We start from the raw sequence: 24,876 nt of genomic DNA on the forward strand, positions 1-24,876 counted from the left end.
ACCATTTTTTTTTATTGCCCTTGTAGGCAGACGAGCATGAGGCCCACCTGATGGTGAGTGGTTACCGTCGCCCATGGACTTGAGCAATGCCAGGGGCAGAGTCAAGCCGCTGCCTACCGCTTAATACTCTCCACAAGCCTCGTTTGAAGAAGGACATGTCATAGCGCTCGGGAAACACCGTGGAGGGGAGCTCATTCCATAGCCGGATGGTACGTGGCAAAAACCTACCTGTGCGGGGTCCCCAAGACTCCCTACAGCCGTGTTTGTCCTTTGAAATTGATATAGTATGAATTTTATTGATTTCATAGTTGACTGTTTCCATTTGATATTTGTATTGTTGTGCTAAAAATTGTAACTGTAAATTTCCTAAAAAAATAACATAGTAAAATTCAATGGCCCTAGTTTTTGAGCATTCTAATTGTTTACTTAATTAAATAATTGCGTTGTTGATATTCATTCAACTGTAATAAATATTGTAGATATTTTTCTTTGAGTTTTATTTTATTTAATTTATAAACTCCTTAGTTGTGTAAGAATGAGTGATTTACAAACGGTATGTTGTGATTTTTGTGACGGTGTCGCCGTTGTATCAGGTCTTATTTCGAAGTAAGTTTTTTTTTACTGCACGCGGAATAAAATTGGATTCATTCAATGAAATTAACCATACGCATTTGGAATTAAATGCAACATTCACATTACTATTTCTATGGGCTTTGTTAAATAACTAAACATCGTATGGACCGGTAGATCGGATAACGGTAACTGCTATTTTTAATTTTAATACGTAGTCGTCAACAGCGAAATTATTGAGCGTTTTCAAACGATGACCGGTTGTTCTCCTGCAACAAATTTTGGCTAGGGCCATAACTGCGTAGGCTTTCGTGATGTCAACTATAATTCCTCGTTCTAGTCGGCGTGTTTAAGATAAGCGATGAGGTATCAGATACAACTGGCTCAGCCGCATTTAAATATTTTTTTAATCTTTCCTAAATTGATTTTAAACATAATTGCGTTTTGAATTGCAACTGAATTCATACTGGGATGGCCTTTAGGAACCCCAAATAAACCAACGCCTGAGAACTATAGTATTATAACTAATTTTTTTTCCTACCTAAGCTGATAGATAGCCTTGAGAAGCTATTTCAGCGTAACCTTAACAAGTAGGTGAGCTCACGGGGCTCAAACCGGAGTGATGCTAACACTGACCCTAGCAAGATCAGTGCTTCGCAGAATCTACCACTGGATCGGAAACGTGACCCACTGAGAAGATCCGGCGAAAAACTCAGTGAGCTGTGTCTATGAGTTAATTCGCTCGTCGAGCCCTTCGTCGCCAGCGACGGGTTCGACGAGGACGGTGACCGTATAACTATAGATATTGCTCTTTATTTATATGTGCGATGAAATAAAATAAAACGTTTCTTTTTTCTTTCAAAAAATAACCGTCTAAATAGGTAGTTTGCGACGTTCAAATTTGATACATAAAAACGTCTTCAGAGACAAAGAAAAACTGTGAAAGTGCAACGTTGGTAATGGATGGAATAAACCAAAACATATTTGAATTAAAGTAGTGAAGTAAGTGACGTTACAAAATTCCTCCTCCTTGCGTCGTATTCCTCATTGCTGAGGGTCGTGACCACCCTTTTGTATCACCTTCGCACGCACGATTACAAAATTAAATGCTAACTAAAACGAATTTAACTTTTGCAGATATCAAATTCATACGTTTGTCTAATTCCCGGCGACTGTTGATGGCGAACAAGTACACTTTCGCGCAAGCTACCCGAAGGCATTATTACTGTTCTAAGAAATTGAAGGGATGTAGAGCTAGAATATTCTTAAGCAAAGACAAAACTGAGATCGTTTTAATGGACAACACTCATAATCACACGCCTCCTGTTTACCAGAAAGCCGACGGTTTCTATTTCAAGATGATGGGTTAAAATCTACAATTAAAATAAATGAAAAGCGTTCTTTAAGCGTCTAAAGCCCCGCCCTAAGTTCAACTATTTCAATGTCTTTTAATGCTATCACGAAAGAGACTAAAAAAAATTTTTTTTCCTACCTTGGTAACGTCGAGGGGTTATTCTAGATTCACCGAGCTACTAGGTGAGCTCACGGGGCTCAAATCGGGAGTGTTGCTAACACTGGCCCTAGCAATAGCAGTGCTTCGCAGAATCTACCACCGGATCGGAAACGCCACCCACTGAGAAGATCCGGCGAGAAACTCAATGGGCTGTGTCTGTGGGTTAATTTACTCGTCGAGCTCTTCGTCGCCAGCGACGGGTTCGGCGAGGACGGTGACCGGTGTTTGGGGTCCTAAAAGCACCGTTAATTGATCGGGAGGATCCATAATGACGTGTTTAGGGCAATGTTTTTAATTTGCCCAATAATATATAGAAGCTATGATTTTTGAGATGTGACATTTTTATTTATGTTTCGATATTTTATTTCTATATAATTAATATTGCGGTTTCGTAGGTATCGGTAAGGCTATCGATTTTTTTTTGTCAAATAACAATAAATCCAGTTTATACTAATGATTCTTTTGTTCTCCTTGTTTTTTTTTTGTTTCCCTAGTAATTATTTTATTTATTATATTATATTAAGTTATTTTAATTTCGTCACCATCGTTAAATTATGCAAGACGGGTTTGTTGACATGGAATCTACGGTCTTTTCACTTTGGTAGAGCCAAATTGAGACGTCCTTGACACCGCTAGCCAAGTCTAAACACGACCAAACAACAAACAAAAACAACACAAGCTAATGTAAGCTTAAGTTTAGATTCGCGACACCACGACTAAATAAATCACCCTAAAAACTCAACCACACACGTATAGTTGTGAATACATAATTTTAATTGCAAACAAAAAAGGAGTCTCAGAAGTCTGACGTCTTCAGGTCGGTGACATCTTTTACTTCGTTGATATCTATGGATTCCAGTAATCACTTTAGACCAGGTGGCCCATGATCTCGTTCACGCAAATAAGCAATAAAAAAATCGATTAGAAAAGTTTAGTTATACCTGCTTAGACAGATGAAATTGAGAATGTGGTAATGCATCTCGTAATTGAAGAAATTTCCGATTCTCGTTTTCAATGGTTGGTAATAGTTAAATCTATCTCAGTAACAAGTGAATTAGACATCTTTTTGATTTGTTTGTGTGTACTGGTACAATAAAGATCTATCGGCATAAACGGGAATGCCGTCATCACCACTGAAATACGGATGTGGGAAATAGTTTTGAAATGTTTCATTTGCGCCCGCTTTTTTTAACACCCATCTTTAAAATATTAGTTGGTTTGTAATTTAACACGTTGAACGCCAGACTAAAAACAATTGTTATCTTGGTCGGTCATGGCGGACACTTCATGTCACTTTTCATGTCCTTCTTCAAACTAGGCTTAAGACCACGCACCGGTACGCAACTTGGCTCTGCCCCTGGCATGGCGGCTGACGTCTATAAGCAACGGTAACCACTCACCATCGGGCATGCTCGTCTGCTTACAAGGACATAAATATAACTTCATGACCGAACGTGTGAAGTGGTATCCAGAGCCCATAGACATTAACAAAGCAAATACCACCTACTTTGAGACATTAGTTCTAAGTCTCAGTATTAACAATACAACGGCTGCCCTTTCAAACCGAAACGCATAACTGCTTCACAGTAGAATTAGGCAGGGTAGTGGTCCCTACCCGTGCGGGCTCGTAAGCTTACTACCAGTACAATAGACTAGTACATAATAGTATATAACAGTGTTTTTGATGTCATTTACTGTTACGTAAATCGCAATGGATAAAATTAAAGAAATCTGTATTTTGAGATGATTCTCTTGTCCCCTTTTTACTGTTTACTTCCCCTCGTGACCAGATTTCGGCAACCAAATCATACTCGTGTTTTTTTTTAATAATTTTAAAATATTTTCAGATAGCATACAGTTCATTAATATATCGAAATCAAGAAGATTGTTGATGGCGGACAAATTTACATTTGCACAAACGACGCCTAGGCATTTTTATTGTTCGAAGAAAAGCAAAGGATGCAAAGCGAGAATCTTCCTGAATAAGGACGAGACAGAGGTGCTTTTTATGGATAATATACATACACACGCTCCCCCGGTGTACAAAAGAGTTTCCCAAGGATTTTATATAAAAGTTTCTGGATAAAAACAGTTGTAAGGTTATAAAAAAATGTTTCTTATTTAATGTCATTGTAAGCAGATGAGCATGCGACAACCTGATGGTATGTACAGGGGCATAGCAAAGCTAAGAACATACACAAAAGTTAAATTAATTACTACAGTACTACAGTACAATTACTACAGTACAGGCAAGAAATAAAAATTAGTAATGATTGTTGTAGCAAATAGAATTACGAGCAGCATTCAATAAATTTTTTAATATCCAAAAATACAGGTTTGACATCACTACATAGTATAAAACAAAGTCGCTTTCTCTGTCCCTATGTAAGCTTAAATCTTTAAAACTACGCAACGGATTTTGATGCGGTTTTTTTTAATAGATAGAGTGATTCAAAAGGAAGGTTTATATGTATAATAACATCCATTAAATAGTAGAGAAATCAATAATAAATTACAGTTTCCGAAGCGAAGCGAGGGCGGGTCGCTAGTTTGAAATAAATGTTAAATTGTGATGACGTCATATTGTATAATATTTTGTATATCATATAGTATTAACCAATCAAATTAACACACTATTATAAGATTTAAACCGATAAAAGAATTACGAATCGTAGATTTTAACTTGCAGTAAGCTATAAAATGTGATAATTATGCGATTCTCAGCAAATGCTTAACTCTTATCAAATTAGATTAGACTGCGGCTTAGGTGAGTAATACTTTTATTTATTAACTTGTAAGTAAATAAATAAAATTTGATTTTTTCCCATACAAAATAGATTTTACAATCTAGAAATTTATATGGACTCACCTGTTTGCCACAGTAAAAACTCGTAACTAAATTTATGTGTTTATAGGACTTCGACGATATTTTATAACCGACGTCAAAAAAGGAGACGTTTATCAATTTGGCGGTATTCTTATGTGTATTCTTATATACCATAGAACTTTTTTCTAGGCAAACCGACTTTAATGTTTTGTGAACGTGTGGTTCCATTTAAATTTTATGAATAGCCGACCAGTAGTTTTAGAGTTATCCTTAATGAATGCAAATTTTATTGATTTCGAAAACATTAAAGGATATTCTCGTTTTATTTTGTCCAAGTCGGTTTTGCTAAAATCTTCTATTATGTCCTTAAGAATTATATGAGTTAATAATGAGGGGTGGTTAAATAGAATATATTTTAAATATAATATATTTACAAAAAAATATGCGTTTTCTTAAAATCAAAACCAAAACTACAACATTAACTGCTATTAATGAGCGCATTACAAGTAATCCTAGTTAGCATAGTGCTTTGTCTATTTCAGACTTAGTTAATGATGACATTTGCCAATGACGTCATCATAGTCGATTACTCTTGGCAGAGCTGTCGTGGTCGTGTTTAATCCTTGTTTATTATAGCCTTGACAGTTTTTCACCGTAATTCCAAAACGTAAGGCCTATATATTTTTATTTCATACCGAATTTATTATTAACACATTGTACGCCGGCCCTGGGAAAACGCGGCATCTCATAATTATAAAAAAATAATGATATTGCTTCTATTTTCGTTATAGTTAAAATATATATATATTATTGCCTTTGTAGGCAGACGAGCATGGGCCCACCTGATGGTAAGAGCCAAGCCGCTGCCTAACGTAAGTTAAGTACTCTCCGGAAGCCTCGTTTGAAGAAAGACATGTCATAGCGCTCGGGAAACACCGTGGAGGGGAGTTCATTCCAAAGCCGTATGCAACGTGGCAGAAAAGATCTTTGGAAACGCGCTGTCGATGAACGCAGCGGTTCCAGATAATATGGATGAACTCTACTCCGGTGGAGGGAGATGTGAATATGGAAAGAAAATTTAGTGTTTTAAGAAAACGTACAAAATCTATCTTCCATCTTCTATTTTTATACAAATGATGAATTGCTGTTCGTTAGTCTCGCTAAAACTTGAGAACGGCTGGACCGATTTGGCTAATTTTGGTCTTGAATTATTTATGGAAGTCCAGAGAAGGTTTAAAAGGTAGATAAATATGAAAATGCTCGGAATTATATAAAAATAACAATTTTGTTTTTTCTTTGATATGTTCCCCGTCGGACGAATTCCTTTTGTTTGTTTTAAGTTTATTTTATACAAAAGTTTAAGCCTTTTATTTATCGATTGAGGCACTGCGAAGTCTGCCGGGTCAGGTAGTTTTCAATATTTTCTACAAATGTCTAAATGTCTCAAATGCCACCGGCGTTCAATGTGTTAATTGTTATGTTTGTGTAATGTTGTCAATTATATTTTGTGTAGTTTCTAAGTTGAAAATAAATAATAGTTTAAAAAAAACTAACAAAATACGCTTTTATAGAAAATCCAACTAAAAAATAGAAAATAAATTTTATAAATTTGAATTACTTAAAAATAGTGTAAAAAAAATGATTTATTTATTTTTCATTTTTTACTTGAATTTCCATTTTATTCAATTTTTTTTTTCAATTTTTTTTAAATATTAAATTGTCATCGGTCCTTAATATGTATACCAAATTTCGACTTAATCCGACGTTTTGAAGGGGGGGTCAAAATCATGTTCAAAGATTCCGTTACGAAATTACATACGTCTGAAGCTAATAAAAGCGTATTAAAAGTTCTGAATAGTGTTTAAAAAAATACTTTCATTTCAGAATACGTTTTTATTCCAACGCAGAAATACAAATTGCTGATGTATCGCGGCTACACGTTTGCTCAGATGAACAGCAATCGTTATTATAAGTGCTCCCAGAAAAGGAAAGGTTGCAAGGCCCAAGTGAGATTAGCCGAAGACGGTGCTATATTGTACGCTGATTCTTCTCACTGTCACGAGCCACCGACGTATCATCTGACGAAGTCCGGGGAATACATACATTTTTAAAATTTTAAACCGTCTATTGGGTAGGTTAATTGTTAATTAAGTGGGTTAAAGGGTTAGTGGTGGAAAAGTAAGTTAAATTTAAGGATTTTTTTATTTAATATGAAAAAAAATATTCAAATTTATATTCAATTAAATTTAAGATATTTTCATTTTCGAATGTTTTAATCTCTGGCAGTATGAATAGGTTATCGAAGTTCCGTTTTTAGCATTCCTGACAATCATTGACTACATAATGACATTTGAATTTTATGCACTTAAATATAATATTATATAGATTTGTTTCAATTTAAGTGTGTAAATAAACTTGCCGATTTGAATTTTACAATTCGTATATAATATGGCGTCTAAAAATAGGAGGTCCTATTTTGCGACTATTCAAATTGATAATTTAAAATTATTATTTGTTCTTGCGTAATAAAGGTACCTAAGTGACTATTTTTAGTACAACTTTTCATTAAACAAATATTATTAAATTTACAAAGAAAGAAGGAACAAAATAACATACGCAGGCTACTACAAAACAGTACCTACCTGTAGTAATTTCTTCTCTGTTTGTGAATCGATTTTTTTGTTTAGTAACTAATGACGAGGGTAGTGCTATAAATAAAATGTTGAAATAATAATATATTTTTATTAAAAAATGTTTTATGTTCGACTATGTGTATTTTATTTTAAATTTTATCGATTTCCCGGTCAAATTGGGATCGATTTTAAAATACTTGTTTGTATCGTAAACTCTCAAGGCGATTCCATCGTCATCGGTGAGATTAATTGATGCGTTTCATTCTTGAAATCGGCTTAGCATCGTTTATTTGGAAGAAATATTATCCTTATTCTTAATAAAAAAAACTTACTAAATCGATTTTAATGTGACAATATTTTGTAGTAAATCGATAATCGATCATTCATATTTTGTTTGGAGATATTACCACACTGCGTACTTCTGCTGTGTAAAGTCTACATATTTCGCATCTGAGGGTAGCGTTTGTTTTGAAAACAACTGAGACTTTAAGCTTGAAAATCGTCTATCGCGTCGCATTAGCAGACTAATGAATGATCTTCTTGGCTATAACTTACTGATGGTATCTCATCCATCTCCTCTCTGTTCAGTTCGTACCAGTACTACTAAATTATTATTAAAGTTGTCGTGGCCTGAAGCATAAGGCGTCCGGTGCATGCGTATCTAGCGATGCAACGGTGTTCGAATCCCACAGGCGGGTACCAATTTTTCTAATGAAATACGTACTTAACAAATGTTCACGATTGACTTCCATGGCAAAGGAATAACATCGTGTAATAAAAATGAAACCCGCCAAATGATAATTTGCGTAATTACTGGTGGTAGGGCCTCTTATGAGTCCTCGCGGATAGGTACCACCACCCTGCCTATTTCTGCCGTGAAGCAGTAATGCGTTTCGGTTTGTAGTGTGTGGCAGCCGTTGTAACTATACTGAAATCTTACAACTTATATCTCAAGGTGGGTGGCGCATTTACGTCATAGATGTCTATGGGCTTCAGTAATCACTTAACATCAGTTGGGTTGTGAGCACGTCCACCCATCTAAGCAATAAAAAAAAAGTCATAATGTACCTTGAAGTGTACTTACGAGTGTTCTTTTTAGATCGTCGCGAAGTCGTGGCCTATTAGATAAGATGCCTGTTATGATCAATGCTATACTAGTATTTAAATCCCGCAGGCAGAAACGTTTTTGTATAAAAAATACTCATTGCGTATTCAGCAATGGCAACTGTAAGTCGTATTGTTAGCCCACATGGATAGTTACTGTCATCTTAGTCCTGTTTTTGTTCTGAAGGGTGGGACACCCTTCATAAACGGTAATTAAGACTTGTAGGTACCTGATTTCTCCAGGTGTTTGAAGGCATTTAGGTTGATATCTTCATGGCCTCCGGTACCTACTTAACAACAAGCCCGTAAGCTCGTTCCCTTAAATATGCAACAACAAAAAACCATCGCACTTAGCAACTCAATTTACATTACAGATGAGTTGCAAGAGTTGACAATGATTAATGGAGTTACCTTGTTTATGTACAAGAACTACACATTCTCGGTGACCACCACGAAGAGTTATCCTAATACGAAGATCATGAGGTGCTCGAAACGACACAGGGGGAAGTGCTCAGCGAGGTTCAAGGTCGACCAGTACGGGAGGATCGAGTGGGCGTTACTAGAGCACAACCATCCTCCCCCAAACTTAATAAGAACTGGAAGTGGATTCTACATAAAGATATAAGAGACCAAAAAAACTATATTAGATTAGCATAATCCATACTATCTAAACTAATATATAAACGTACAGTGGTTTTTACGGATGTTCCGTTATAACTACTGAACCATGCATGCGATTGACTTGAAATTTGGTATCCATGTATAAAATACATGTACTTAATGGATAGGCTTGGAGGGTTTTATTATTATTTATTATTATTATTATTATTAATGGATAGGCTAATTTTATGTGAATGTTAGACTCCCTATACCAGTTGCAGGGGCGTTAATGACGAAAATCTTTGTGGGGGTGAGAAATAATAATGTTAATTTTAAATGCGGAGCGGATGCGTCCAGCGAAGCGGACGGATACGGCTAGTGTTGTTATATGTTTGGACAGTATAAGAAATTAATAGTTTTATTAAAAGATTTCTTGTTTTTATTTCTGTTTCAATTATATTGACGTAGGCATAACGGCAGGACTTGCCCATAGGGCGGTCCAGTTTTAAGTCTCATCATAGGAAAGAAGATCTGTTAGCATCAATAGAATTAGACAGGAGATGGTAGGACTTCTTATGAGTCCACACGGGTAGGTACCACCACCCTGCCTATTTCTGCCGTGAAGCAGTAATGCGTTACGATTTGAAGGGCGGCGCAGCCGTTGTAACTAGACCTTAGAACTTATATCTCAAGGTGTGTGGCGCATTTACGTTGTAGATGTCGATGGGCTCCAGTAACCACTTAGCACAGGGTGGGCTGTGAGCTCGTCCACCCATCTAAGCAATAAAATAATAATAAAAAAAGACAAATTAATAATACCTCAAAATAAATCTTTACAATTCTTTTAAAGTTTACACACAAAATATTTTTTAAGTACAATTAATGTTTTCTCGTAGAGTTCTCTGTTTTATCATAACTTGGAATGGTCCCTCCACATTCTCTAGTTTCCACATCCGAAATTTTGCACGAAGAAGCTAATAACAGGTTAAGCATGAAAGTGTAAATGCTTTATTTACTATTGACGGATTCCTGGTAAGTTTTTCTTTAATTGAGGCCGTCAGCACAGAAGTGGTCTAAGCTTACCACAGATATGATGGAGCAATGAGGTTTAAGTTTTCATAAAATATTTTTTACATCGCGTGCCCTGCGAAAACTATTGATGATAGAATAAAATAATGTATTACGACTTTGTAGAACACATTATTATTTATAAAAAATGTCGTGACAGCATATGTCTAACTATTATAGTTATGCCGCAATAAGTGTTCTTTTATTTAAAAAATAAATAAACGTCAGCTATCATTGAAATTTTTGTTGACCCGAGCGGAGCCGGAGCGGGCTGCTAGTTTTAAATAAATTGCAATATACATAATTATAAGCATGAAATGAAAAATTGTGGGTTAGGCCACTTCTGTGTTGACGGCCTCAATTAACCTTGAAATGTGACCCCGGAGTCAGTACTATCGATCACCCAGCACACCTCACGTAGCGATTCGTATCTTTCGCAATGAAAGTCCCTCTGCGATTCTTTCGCAGCTGTATTATCGCAGGGGTATCCTTAAGTGATTATTTTTTTCCTTCAGACGATGAGACCGTTCAAGTTCTTCGTACGCCGGGAGGAGCTCAATTAATGATATACAAAGACTACAGTTACTCGCATCACAGCCACAACAAAACCTGTAGAGTAATGAAGTGCTCGAAACAGAAGCGAATGAACTGTAAAGCTAGACTCAAAGTGAACGAAGGAGGAATAGTTGAGTTAATCCATTACCACAACCATGAGCCACCTCTATACACGATAACAAAAAGCGGAGTGTATATAAAGCATTAGGGTGACGCGTCCGCGACGAACACGAGCGCTCAAGGCTGGTAGCACGTTAGCAATGTATTGTCAGTGTTGTACGATATTTTCGTTAGCACCGCTTATGAATCATCTAGTAAGTTCTATATTACTAACGTGACTCCGTCGCGTTCCTCGTGGAACTAAGTAAGATGGTGGGGCTTATCCGTACTGGCTTGCAATACGCATCACTACCAGCAAATAGATTAATGACCAGGTTTTAAGAGTTGTAGATTATTTATACAATATAAATGAAACTTCTGGCAAAATTTACGTTATTTTGTCTATAGATGCGTGTAACCGCTCAATACCAAGTGGGCAGTGAGGTCGTCAACTCACCGATGCAATAAATAAAAGCTAGACGCCTCAAAAATATTGAATTTTAATCATGAGCTGTCAGTGATTGTGGTCTAATTTCCGTCACTTTTCGACACTAGTATAACAAAACATAGTTCACATATATTTGTGTCCGCAAATCTCTGTAAGTTGTTAATTGATTAACTGACTCCAAATCTTTATACAATAATGTATTATAAAAATCGGGTGTATGTGTAGACTTTTATTTTTGTGTTTCAAGGAAAACGGAAATTTCTATACGGTTTGAACTGAGTTAGGGGTCGTCATAGATAAGTTGCGATGGTATTTTTTAATACTAAAATTACGATTATCCCAGTTACAACTACAATATAAACTGCGGTCATGGTAACCGTTGCTCCAATATAAATTACGATTCCAATTGAATATCAATTTAATTCTCTTCTTTTTCAAATACAATAAGTCGATTCGGCTTTTTATATTTGTGTCGGCAAAAATCGAAAAATAATACAGGAATTGATTTGAAATTTGTTTAAGCGTTTTGCGAGGTTTCGAAAAGAACGATTAGAAAAAATAAAATTTGTCCAAAAAGAATAATCTAGATTATTTATTAGAATTATTCTAGATATTTTTATTTTTGAAAGAAAAAGTAATCATTTAATGGAATTTAAAACGGTGGTAGGACCTCTTGTGAGTCCGCACGGGTAGGTACCACCACCCTGCCTATTTCTGCCGTGAAGCAGTAATGCGTTTCGGTTTGAAGGGTGGGGCAGCCGTTGTAACTATACTGAGATCTTAGAACTTATATCTCAAGGTGGGTGGCACATTTACGTTGTACATGTCTATGGGCTCCAGTAACCACTTAAGACCAGGTGGGCTGTGAGCTCGTCCATCCATCTAAGCAATAAAAAAATAAAAATGAAATATCCTTACATATGTACGATTTACGGATCTTGATTTTTTTCGTGCTACCCGCAATTAAAAAAAAATAACTATTTATTTTTTCCCTTAGACATACGTTATGTTCGAAGACCATGCGGAGCTCAAATAATGTTATACAAAGACTACAGTTACTCGTTCCAGAGCAACAACAAAACCTGTAGAGTACTGAAATGCTCGAGACAATCTCGAGGGAATTGCAAAGCGAGACTCAAAGTGAACAAAGATGGAACAGTTGAGTTAATCCATTCCCACAATCATGAGCCATGTCAATACACAATAACAAACAGCGGAGTGTATATAAAGCATTAGAGTGAATTGCACAATTGCATTTTGGTCGGAAAGTCGTCATAGTTCTACGGGGTATAATAAACACGAATGCAGATTGGACACGTTTGGTTTATTTGATGTATGTTCCGTATGTTCCATGGGGAGTGCTCTGAGGAATTGTTCGAGATGATACCGGCATCTCGTTTTTACCATCGCACCGCCCGCCACCGGAGTAGAGTTCATCCATACTACCTGGAGCCACTGCGGTCATCCACAGTGCGTTTCCAGAGTTTTTTTTTGCCACGTACCATCCGGCTATGGAATGAGCTCCCCTCCACGGTGTTTCTCGAGCGCTATGACATGTCCTTCTTCAAACGAGGCTTGTGGAGAGTATTAAGCGGTAGGCAGCGGCTTGGCTCTGCCCCTGGCATTGCTGAAGTCCATGGGCGACGGTAACCACTCACCATCAGGTGGGCAGTATGCTCGTCTGCCTATAAGGGCAAATTCGGTTTTTTTTAATAGATTTACAACGTTTTGTGTTGTGATGTTGCTTATACTGAATGTATTCAATTCCGTAGTTGTCACGCGAAGTGAAATTGTCTTAAATATATAATTTTGAAAAGATTTAAAACTGTGTACTTAGTTGTTACTGCGAAGTTCCCAGTACTAAGAAGTTCCCACATTGTCGTCCTGAATTGGTTTTTTTTTTCATTGTTTGTATGGGTGGACGAGCTCACAGCCCACCTGGTGTTAAGTGGTTACTGAAGCCCATAGACATCTACAACGTAAATGCGCCACCCAGCTTGAGATATAAGTTCTAACGTCTCAAGTATAGTTACAAAGGCTGCCCCACCCTTCAAACCGAAACGCATTACTGCTTCACGGCAGAAATAGGCAGGGCGGTGTTACTTACCCGTGCGGACTCACAAGAGGGCACTAAAGAACTACATCAGTGAATTGAATTACTTGAAATGGAAGAAAACCTCTCAATCCTCGTTATCATTCACTACTTTTGTTTTCAGATTATGAAATGATTGTTGTGAACGGCAGACCGAATCTTTTATACGAGAAATACACGTATTCAAGGCAGGGCCCGAAAACTCAATTTTATTATTACTGTTCGAGGAGATTAGCTTTGGGTTGCCATTCTAAAATCACGTTGAACAAACACGGAGAGATCATTGCTGCGTCGATAGACCATCGCCATCCACCGCCCAATTTGTTGAAGACATCGGATGGGAGATATCTGAAAGTGTAATTTTTGACAAAGCTGAATATAATTATGTATTGGCCGAAAAAATGTGAAGCGTCGTGTTTAGTTTTCTTTATTTTTTATGAAAATTTGAACATCCTGAAAAATCTTACCAAGAAGAAACTCTAATTACATGATTGTGATTTACGAACTAGCCTGTCCTTTTGGCGTCTGATCAATTGAGCCTTGAAATTTCTTTATCCATCACTTATTTTTCTTCTTCCATAATGTTGCCAAATAGTAATTAAAATACTATAATTAGTAAAATCTGACTACTGACGTTTCTAAATTAGTATTATTTATCGATATACCTGAATTTTCTCATGTTCATATTTTGATACGAAAATGCATCACGTATTTTCTATTCTAAGCTTTTGAATTGCAAATAAAAATTCAGCAAACTATGAAATTAGTAATTGGTTGGTTTTATTTTTTCGATCAGGCATACATACGACTGGCCTGAATCTGGAAGACTCAATTCCGGTCGGTTGGAGAAGTTTTTTTATTGCATATATTGGTTAATGAAATCAGGCCCCCCTTGAATGAAGTAGTTCCTGAATACCATAAACATCCTTATATAAATCCCGTTATCTAACTTGAGGTACCAAGATCTTCCCCATTTCCAATACAATGTGAACGACAACATAAAGGACAAATACAAAAAATTGGGTCATCAGCCCAACGAATTGAATAAAATCAACAAAAAATAATCTAATATTCATATATTTACCTTTCAGGTTTTCTGCTACCGTACGAGTTTTTTCCGAGCCGACGAGGAAAAAACTTAGTGTTGGTCGGAGGGAATACATTTTCAATTCAAGGCAGTAACACAAAAAGATACTACTGTTCTAGGAAAAGAGTTACAGGATGCAAAGCGCATATAGTGCTGGATAGAGACGCTGTGGTCAAAGCGATTCTGAATCACAATCACGAACAGCCAGCCTTGCATAGAACGGCTTGCGGAAATATAGTGAAGTTACATAAACATTAGTCTACTTTAGAATTTCGCAAATTGAAGATGCGATTAAAAGATAGCAAACGATTGATCTGATAGTGAGCAGTCACTGTCGCTGAAGGACATATGTAGTGCAAGAGACACAGCTCACACTTGAAGACGTTTAAGCTTCGTTCAAAGACATGAAAGAGCACTAAGAAAACAACGTGGAGGGTATTATTTCCAAAGTCAGTTGATGGGGCGTTAAAAAGATTTCTGGAAACGCTTAATGACCCAAAATATGATTGAATTTTATTAAATAACAAAATAAATTGTTTGCAAAAACTTCAAGTTAATAACAAACTACTCGATCTAGCTTTTAATCCAACTTATAATTTTATAGCAGCTTCTCGATGGTTTGGTATTTAATGCACTTAGCTTTGTGATGAAGCACTCTTTATTTTCATAATTATTTAATTTAAATTATACTAGTTTTAATGTTACTAGATTAAGGTGAAAAATGTTGTAAAAAAGGCACATATTCGAGTTGCAACTCTCATTTCACGTGAGAATATGTTCACAAAAAGAAAATATTAACTGTAAAATTGCGAATAGAAAATGTTACTAGATTAGCACCTTATTTTATTTCAAAAACCACAATTGAGCTAGAGTTTAAACAATAAATATTAAATAAAAATCCACTTTGTTTTATTTAAATACCTTGAATTACTTGTGAGTTCACCAGATCTTAATTTGTCTGGTTATTAAAAAAAAAAACCACGAATTATTGAAACTATTTCTCCATAATCGGCCTTTTATGTTTAGAAAGTACCTTCCTTATTTTCTAAATAAATGAAAATTGTAAATGAAAAGCTGAGCTGTAATTCAGGTGTCGACATGATATCTGATCAGCAAAACAATGTATTCCTTATATCAAAGCAGTTCTCATTTCGATGTCTACAGGCTCTATACAATCACTTTCATGCAAATAGTTTCGTCTACCCACACACTGGTGCCACAAAAATAAGTTTTAGTATAAAATTCTGAGTCCCGTTAAGTACCGCTATTGGAGTAAATATTATAATGGTCATTCATCGTTACAGGTTACGTGCCGTACGACATAATAAGGACAAGAGGCGGCGCGTGTTTATACATGATCGACGGTTACACATTCCACCAGAAGAAGAAGAACAAATGGTCGTGCTCCAGCAGAAGATCAAAGAAATGCAAAGCTAATTTCAATACTTACCCAACGGGCGATATTTCGGCCAGCTATCTCATGCACACTCATCCACCTCCGATGTACGTGCAAGCGGAAAACGGACGCTATGTCAAAGTGTAAACAGTTCTAATTCGAATGACCAATTAAACCGTTCATTATTAGTATTGGCAAAACCATTACCGGAACGTTGATTTCAAACTTATAAAGAAAACGTTTTGTTTCACTATACAGGGTCTTATTTAGTTTGTATCGGACACGAAATTGATTTATTTAAATCCAGTCGCAGAATCTATTGTAACGTTTAAGCAGTTTCGTGCTCTTTTAAAAAAAAAAGAGATCTGTCATAAAATATTAAGATGGACATCGTAATCTGGAGTGAAAGCGTGGCCAAATGGACACATCGAGCTATTGGTACTTTTTATTATTAGGTGTTTACATAATAAGACCCTTATTTGTATTTGTCTACACTATAACCGTTGTACATTGAATAATTAACCAAAATGGTTCCAATGTAAATTGTTACAAACAAAATTAGATAAGTAATTCTTCAAGTTCTACAATCGATTTTATATTTTTATAAAATGGCAGATGTGTCTGGCCTTGAGAAACTATGATGTACGTCTATACTCAATAACGGAACTTTCGAGTACTTAAACTAATTGAAATCGTGAAGAAAAGGTATCTCATCGCAGCTTCCTCCTGATACAAAATGGGGACCACGGTATCATCTTAAATCGAAAAAGAGAGAATTAGAGATCTCAGATTAGTCTAAATGCTCTCAATGCGTACAAAGGGCTTGAAAAGGGATCTAAAAATAATAAATTGCTCTTTTTATTTTATTTTTAAATATAAATTAATTTCAGAATTAAATTGATTTTAGAAATCAAATTGATTTTTTGTAATCTGTTAGTCTGTTTTCTAAAAATAGTCACATTATAAATATGATTAAAAGCCCCTTTTTTATTTAAGGCGATACCGTCAGCTCCAATTTGGACACGGTAACAAGGGTTGTTTTTCGTGAATTATTAGTTAATGGTCGCGGCGAAGGAATCGCTCCTTAGAGGCGACCTCAAGCTGTAAATGCGATTAATAACCTAACAATATTCTTAACGGTGGTACCACGAGCCGCTGATGATACAGCATCAATGACTAGTAAAATATAAATCCCACATGATTTTAAAATATATTACCAATCGAATTCATAATCCGTCCGTAATAATAATATTAATCCCCACTCTGTTTTTCTGTCATCTCCCCGGTATTACCACTGGTAAGAGAGAGACGTGAGTTCTCCCGGGCTGTAAGTCTGGATGTTGTATCATCGTTTTTAACATGTAATTGTGCCTAATATCGGGGTCTTCATACTTCCTGTGGGGGCGTGAAATGGACCTCGGGGCGAACCCCTCTCTCTGCCCCGGCATGAAACTCCCAGCCACACAGGGCAGGGGTAATTGTGCCTGCGACATTAACTTTCATTTGTCAAGTTCTCAGATCAATGTTAACTAGATGAGCCAAATGAGAAATTATTGACTAATATTTATTTGCTGCGTTTGATGGTACGAACATATTCGCTATTGAGCCATGATTATTTATTTCGAGTGCACCACAGCTTATTAACGTATAATCTAGCGTTAATATTTTATAGTGTTTCGCGAGTTGCAGGCATGATCGGAAACAACTCTGCGCCTTAATTTATTCCTTTAAAATAGTCCCACGTTTGGAATACTTCACAGTTTTCCTCACCTTAATTTAAATCAATGCATAGTAAATTAAGTAAATAACAGAAAATACAAGCATACTTAAAGTTAACCGTAATCGAAGAAGGTTCTAATGTTGTATAGAAAAAAAAATACTAGTTAACCTGAAATGTAAATATAAGTTATTTATTTTGCAATCTTAAGGCACGCTACTTCTTTTATGAGACTGGATGTGGAGACTGGAGAATGGATGGAGAATTTTTAGTGTATACTTTAAAATTAGAAATGTTGCAAATGAATATACAAATATTCATATGCAGTTAGTTGTATTTGACGCTTAATAGAAATGTTAAAGGAAACATTTGAAATACAGGTAACTGATTGTTACCACGATTATTAGTTTTTATGCTTTCTCGATATTTCGGTGCTGCTGCGGGTAGGCTGCGGATAGGAGCCGACAAAAATGTGTGTACCTTTTTTTTTTAAATGAATGTTTGTGAGGTTTTTTAACTTATTTCAGTGGTAACTATGCAAACCAGTTGACTAGTGTGTGCTGATGAAATAAGAGTTTGTTGCATTCTTGTTTTTTTACTTACGCCATTTAATTTGTGGCGCGCAGTATTATTATTTTAACATGACATTATTCGTTTTAATTTTTTTTTAATAAGGCATGTGTTATGCTTTTTATTATGATATATTTTGATCATGATGGGTGAAAGAACTCACGAGCGACCCGGTGTTAATCAGTTGAGGCTCATAGACATCTTGGTCACCAGAAACGTGAGGTTGTATTCTCAATCATATGTAATGAAGTTTGTAAGTCGTAGGTTGTCACGACAACCCACGACTTCCAAACCAGAACGCTTAACTGCCTCCCGTCAGTAATGTAGTGGCTTCCGGCGGGATGGTGGTAGCGACACGTGCTGACTTACGATACGCCCTATCACCCGAAATACGCAAATAAAAAATGCGCAATATTTATCTAAATTAAATTATGCTTGTGACGCGTATAGCTGTAATATTGAATTGATTGCCGGCTTATACATATAATTCCAAAGAATTATCACTTGAATCGCGTTAAATTTATATTTTAAAGGAACTTTACCACTAATATTATTGTGTGTATAAAATGCGTGTATGTTAATTGGATGTATTTGCTTGACAAAATCTTGACGAATGTTTTATATATCAAAAGACATCGATCGATATGTATTTTCAGAGAAATAATAACAATTACTAAGAAATAAATAAATAAAATGTTTGTCGTGTTTGTTGAAACAAAATGATTTAGTGGGGGATGTATTTAAACGTAACATAATATGTAGTGACGAACAAATTGAATCTGCCGATGAAGTATTTGATTATGTATAATATTTGATTATGTATATGTATTTTGTAGGCAGCGGCTTGGCTCTGCTCCTGGCATTGCTGAAGTCCATGGGCGACGGTAACCGCTTACCGTACGCTCGTCTGCCTACAAAAGCAATTAAAAAAAAATAAGCGTGATAACTCACATAGGTCTCCATCTAAGCAATAAAAAAAAAAAAACAAAGGTCGCCATTGACAGACGTCTTCTTCTTACTCGCATAGCGTGTGTTTGAATTAAATTCGAATCACATGAACGTAATTATTAAAAACGTTGTGATCTCTGTTTGACAATGACAATGAAATCAAAATGATAATAGCATCCTGATTTTTTAGGTTTTAAATATTATGCTCATAAATTAACTGTGTCGTTAAGTAACGACAGACAAAAAAATATAGTCAACACTGTGTTATTTTACTAGTTCCCGTGATTTTTGTTTGTTTGTGTTTCTTCAATGCAATGGCGCGATATTGCAACTGAATTATTTTGCTTTTGACTGTAATGGATATTCATATACAGGGCGTTGGACTGGTTTAATGAAATGCAAGACACACTCGTTCTGTTGAATACGCAATGTAATTAAAAATTAGCTGAAGGCATCTCGCAGTGTCAACAGAACGTAGGGCAGTTTATTTTAAGGGATTTTATGATCTGGTAACTAAGATCTTTAGGTCATGTCTTATTTTGGACTGAAATGAAATGAGATAGGATGAGATGGTATGGGATGAAATATAATCTCAGTAAAATGGTGGCCATTTACTGAAATTTTTTCAGTGGACTTTTTGAAGGAAGGGTAGTTACGTCTAGCGACTTTGTTTCGTTTTCCCACATTTGTGCACTGTCACAGATATTAAACAGTTAATAAACCACAACACTAAGTAGACAACATAAAATTAATCACACAACTTCACTCCTCGCGTTTCCGCCAAAAAGTCCGAACGTAGGTTAGTCCGCTGATTTCGGTATAGATTCTACGTTCATAAAGTATGAATTTATTAAAACTATAATCACTGACGCTTAGCTATATCAAAATTAATTGTGTACCTCAGTTTAGTCCTTTATTTCCGTACCAGTTTTAGAAATGGTCGCCTTACGCCCTGTGAATCATAAAGTACTTGTTTTAAAGAATATTATTATAAAATACTCTTAAATCGTAAACAAACTTCAATGAATATCAAATGTTATCGTTAAGATTTTTTTTTAAATGTAATCTATAAATTACGATTGATCTTTGTACTGTAACATTTTTATGTATCAGTGAAACGACGAGTAATTGATTTGTACGTAATGTACCTGGTATTAGTTATAATACTTAGTTAATTAAGTTAATAAATGGAGTTTTACAATAATTGTTTCTTTATTTGAATCGCTTCTTCTTAATTGAGGCTGTCAATACCAAAGGTTGCCAGGTCTATCTATTATTGTAAAATCTCACGTTTTACACTGTAGAATGGAGCAAAAAAATATTTAGTAATTATTTTTTTTTTATTGCTTAGATGGGTGGACGAGCTCACAGCCCACTTGATGTTAAGTGGTTACTGGAGCCCATGGACGTCTACAACGTAAATGCGCCACCCACCTTGAGATATAAGTTCTAAGATCTCAGTATAGTTACAACGGCTGCCCCACCCTTCAAACCGAAACGCATTACTGCTTCACGGCAGAAATAGGAAGGGCGGTGGTACCTACCCGCGCGGACTCACAAGAGGTCTTACCACCAGTAAATTAATGATAAATGTATGCTTATGATACAAAATTTTCACAAAAAGGGAAACCGTTTTCATCAAAATATAATGAGAATATCATGGATGTAGTTGAAGTCAATTTAAAAGGATAACTAAAAAACTTCTGGTTAGTTCTTTATATAACTTAAATGGGAACACACGAGAAACTCTAGCTTTCGAATATAAGAATTATGAAAATCGAAATTTACCTGGATAACATTTCCGAGGTAACAGAAATAAAAACATTGTAATTGATTACCTCCTCCCTATTTTGAAGAATAAAATACAATAATTAAGACCTCAAACTAATGTTCCACGGTAAGTGGCAGAATACACATTGTTAACGTCTACGGTTAATGATTTTACACTAACCGACTCCTGAATCCGTCTTTGTATTTCATTGTAAGTTGTCAAATAATTAGAAAAAAAAAATCATCCACCAGTACAGTTCATTATACCTTAATAATTTCAGGTTGTGTTCCATATGAAGAGATATCAACGCGTCTTGGTGGAAGACTCATTATGGTTTTAGGCTACACTTTCTCTCAGACGATGAAAGCCTACAACATATGGCATTGTTCAAGCAGGAAATCGAAAAAGTGCAAAGCAAAAATACACATGACGCCGCTGGGTAATGTGTTGATGGACAATCCTGAACACAACCATCCACCTCCGAATTATGTGAAGACCATCGACGGGATTTATGTCAAATTGTAGCTGTCGAAAGTTTTGGTTTAAGTTTCCGTTGATTTTTCGTACAAGACAAAAGAAAAAAAAACGGCCTTAATAGTAAAATTATTTAATGATGTTAGTTTTATACTACACTTGATACACCTATTTATACCTGTTTAATGAATCTCTCCAAGGTTTTTGACCTGATTTCCCATGAATTGTTAGAAAAGTTATGTTAAAAAGCTAAAAAAGATTCAATTTCCACCTGAACTCATCAACATATTCAAGTTCTGGTATGGAAATCAGGTCAAGTACGATGGGCTGGTGCTATCTCTGGCCCATATGGACTGACAACTTTTTTGCAAAAATGGCGCTTAATCCAAATACCATTTCACCCTTCGATATGTTCAATGCTGTGCCTTACATTGAAATTATGTTGAAGTCAGAGTTACTTTGGAACGAATATCCGGCCGGTCCGAGTTTGTCACTTGATTATTTTACGGTAGATATAGACAAGCAACCAATATCCGGCCGGTCCGAGCTTGTCACTTGATTATTTTACGGCAGATATAGACAAGACGAGTAATTAACTGACGTAATGTAAATGTACCATTTATAAAACCTATTAACAACAAAATTTATAAAAACTATAGTTGTCTTTTAGAGATAGAGCCCACTGTCTACTGGCAAAATAAAATACTTTTCGTTTTAGAATAAAGTATATCAATTAAAACGAATATTAAATAATAAATGCGAGAATAAACTATGAAAATAGTTTTAATTATGAATCTTAAATCCTTTGCAATTCGACTACTTTTTGATTTGCATGTTGCATTACACTTCATTTACATTTATTTTAAAAGAATTATGTTATTTGTGCGTACACTGTTATGAAGGATTATTTTATCATGGCGTCGCATGGGATTATTGGGATTTTTCGGGATGGACGATTCGAGCGATATCCAAATCGGAGTCATTTGGAAGGCAAAGCCAAGTTTTCCGTCAAAAATCCTGGGAGCCTTCAACAGAGTGAAGCTATACTTCACGCGTAGACTTTTGCTTTAAAAAGCACAAGTCTGACCTTGCGTCGAGTAGTTTTCCTACTTCTGGGCCAGGACTCACAAATACCAATTAAATCTACAGGACAGGATACAGAAGAGGGTCATTCGAATTTGATTACCCCATTGTCAAGGATCGTTTGGAATCTCTGGAGTTTATCTGTATCTTTTTAACGTACGTTCGATGGGGAGTGCTCTGAGGGATTATTTGAGTTGATCTCATATCCTTTTAGCATCGCACCGCCCACCATCGCAGTAGAATTCATCGATAGTACCTAGAACTACTGCATTTGCCTACAATGCCTTTCCAAAGATCTTTTTTTCCAATCGGATCTGGAATAAACTCTCCTTTCTGAACGCTAGGACACGGGTCGGGGACTGTAAGTCAAATTTTAATCTTAATAAAATCATTTCTATGTTTCTGTAATGCCAAAATTAGATAACAAATTTATTAGTTATGTAAATCTTTTTCGGAGTAAATACACAGTTAAGTAGTAAAAGTTTAAAGAACTTTTGAACAGACTTGCCGTGTGGGACTTCCTGAGCTCCAAAAAGACGAAACCCAAAATAAATTCAATTGAAATCATTAAAGTTATATAATTAAATTAATTATATTTCAAAACCCATTACCATTAAAATTAGCTTGAATAATCTTTAACTGAAACAGGCGGGATTTACATCAAGCTTACAAGACAAATGACAACCTCAAAATGTATTCAGTAGCATATTATGAAATTGCGAATCGTTTCATGATCCAAATAATATAAAGCTTCATTTTCAGGTGTGAGGTATGAAACTATCACTACACGTCGTGGCGCTACACTGATAATGCTGAAGGGTTACACCTTCAATAGACACTCCAGAGTATCTAGAACATGGGACTGTTCCAGTCGGATGACCACAAACTGCAAAGCGCGTTTACATTTTGATTCTTCAGATCGCTTGAAGTCACACATGCTATGGCACAATCATTATCCCCCTAGATATTGTAAAACCAGTGATGGCTGTTTTGTTAAATTGTGAAATTCTATTTCATCTAATTCATTCGCAGACAATTTATGGACGAAAGCAATTTGTTGGCAATATTTCATTTTATTCGCGGTATCAAGATTTTTTGTCTTGTTATTCACGACTCGCTTCTGTTCGTTGGTGGTCTATAACAATTGTATTGTCTAATTTCGAGAAAAATTTTGGTTTATTATATGGCTTACCGCTTAACAAAGAACAATATTCTAAATATGAATGTTAGATTCTTTAGCGTTATTGTAGTTTCTCATTTTTTTTGTTATTTTAGATAATTCAGTTTAATTCAGAACACTTACGGTGTAAATATGAAATTTGAGCGTTTTATATGATTGTAGATTGATTGAATTTATTAATATTAAAAAAAACTATAAAAAGATTATTTTGATTGTTATTGAAAATGCTTGTTGTACCAAATAAATAAATATGTATCTCTAGTAAATATATATTAATAAAATAACTGTTAACATTTATTATGTTGTTTATATTATATGCTATTACATTATATTATATATGCTATTATATTATATGATATTTATATGTTGTTTATAGTGATTTGGTTACAAAGTCGCTTACTGATGTATTCTTAGCTATTACCTGATTGATGTCTGTTGTCATTATGACTTGAACTGTTGAAGGCGATAATAGTACAATGGCAAATAATTACGTAAGTTAATCTAACCATCATGGTTGCTGTTACTTGGTACTTCAAGACTACATTTAGAATTGTCCCATTTGTAATAATTGTTTTTCCGATGTCCCAATTTGAAATTCGAAAGAATCAAGTCATAAAACTGTTTGTACCAACCTTTTTTTTTTATTGCTTGTATGGGTGGTCGAGCTCACAGCCCACCTGGTGTTAAGTGGTTACTGGAACCCATAGACATCTACAACGAAAATGCGCCACCCATCTTGAGATATAAGTTCTAAGGTCTCAGTATAATTATAACAGCTGCCCCACCCTTCAAACCGAAACGTGTTACTGCTTCGCGGCAGAAATAGGCGGGGTGGTGGTACCCCGGGGTATTTGATTACCCCGTTTACGATTACGACCTCGGACGGAGATCGGACGTCGGGTGTAAGAGAGTGCTGGGGAGTCGTTTAGTGCGGTAGGGTCCTAAAATATATTGGGCTCGCAGTCTGCACCAATCTCTACATATCGTCAAGTCCCACATACCCCGCGCCCCCCTAGGCGCGGGAACCTCGTAGGAGGTTCGGCCCCCGTCCCGAAAAAAAAGGCTAGAGCTAAGTATAGATGTAACGGAGCGTAAAATTAATGTAACGGATATTACGTTTTTTTCGGTCGTAAACATAAAT

General features: G+C 35.7%; 1 protein-coding gene and 1 long non-coding RNA gene across 5 annotated transcripts in view; one reads left to right on the forward strand and one right to left on the reverse strand.

Annotated features, from left to right (window-relative positions):
• Positions 1-24,876, reverse strand: part of Mod(mdg4) (Mod(mdg4)-heS00531) — a 540,681-nt gene that overhangs the window by 110,801 nt on the left and 405,004 nt on the right. The window lies entirely within an intron of this gene.
• Positions 10,286-13,242, forward strand: LOC105842255 (uncharacterized). Its single transcript, XR_009973355.1, has 2 exons — positions 10,286-11,000; positions 12,415-13,242. It is a non-coding gene; the product is annotated as an uncharacterized LOC105842255 (long non-coding RNA).

This window comes from Bombyx mori, chromosome 6 (assembly GCF_030269925.1).
Source record: "Bombyx mori chromosome 6, ASM3026992v2".
Lineage (NCBI taxonomy): Eukaryota > Metazoa > Arthropoda > Insecta > Lepidoptera > Bombycidae > Bombyx > Bombyx mori.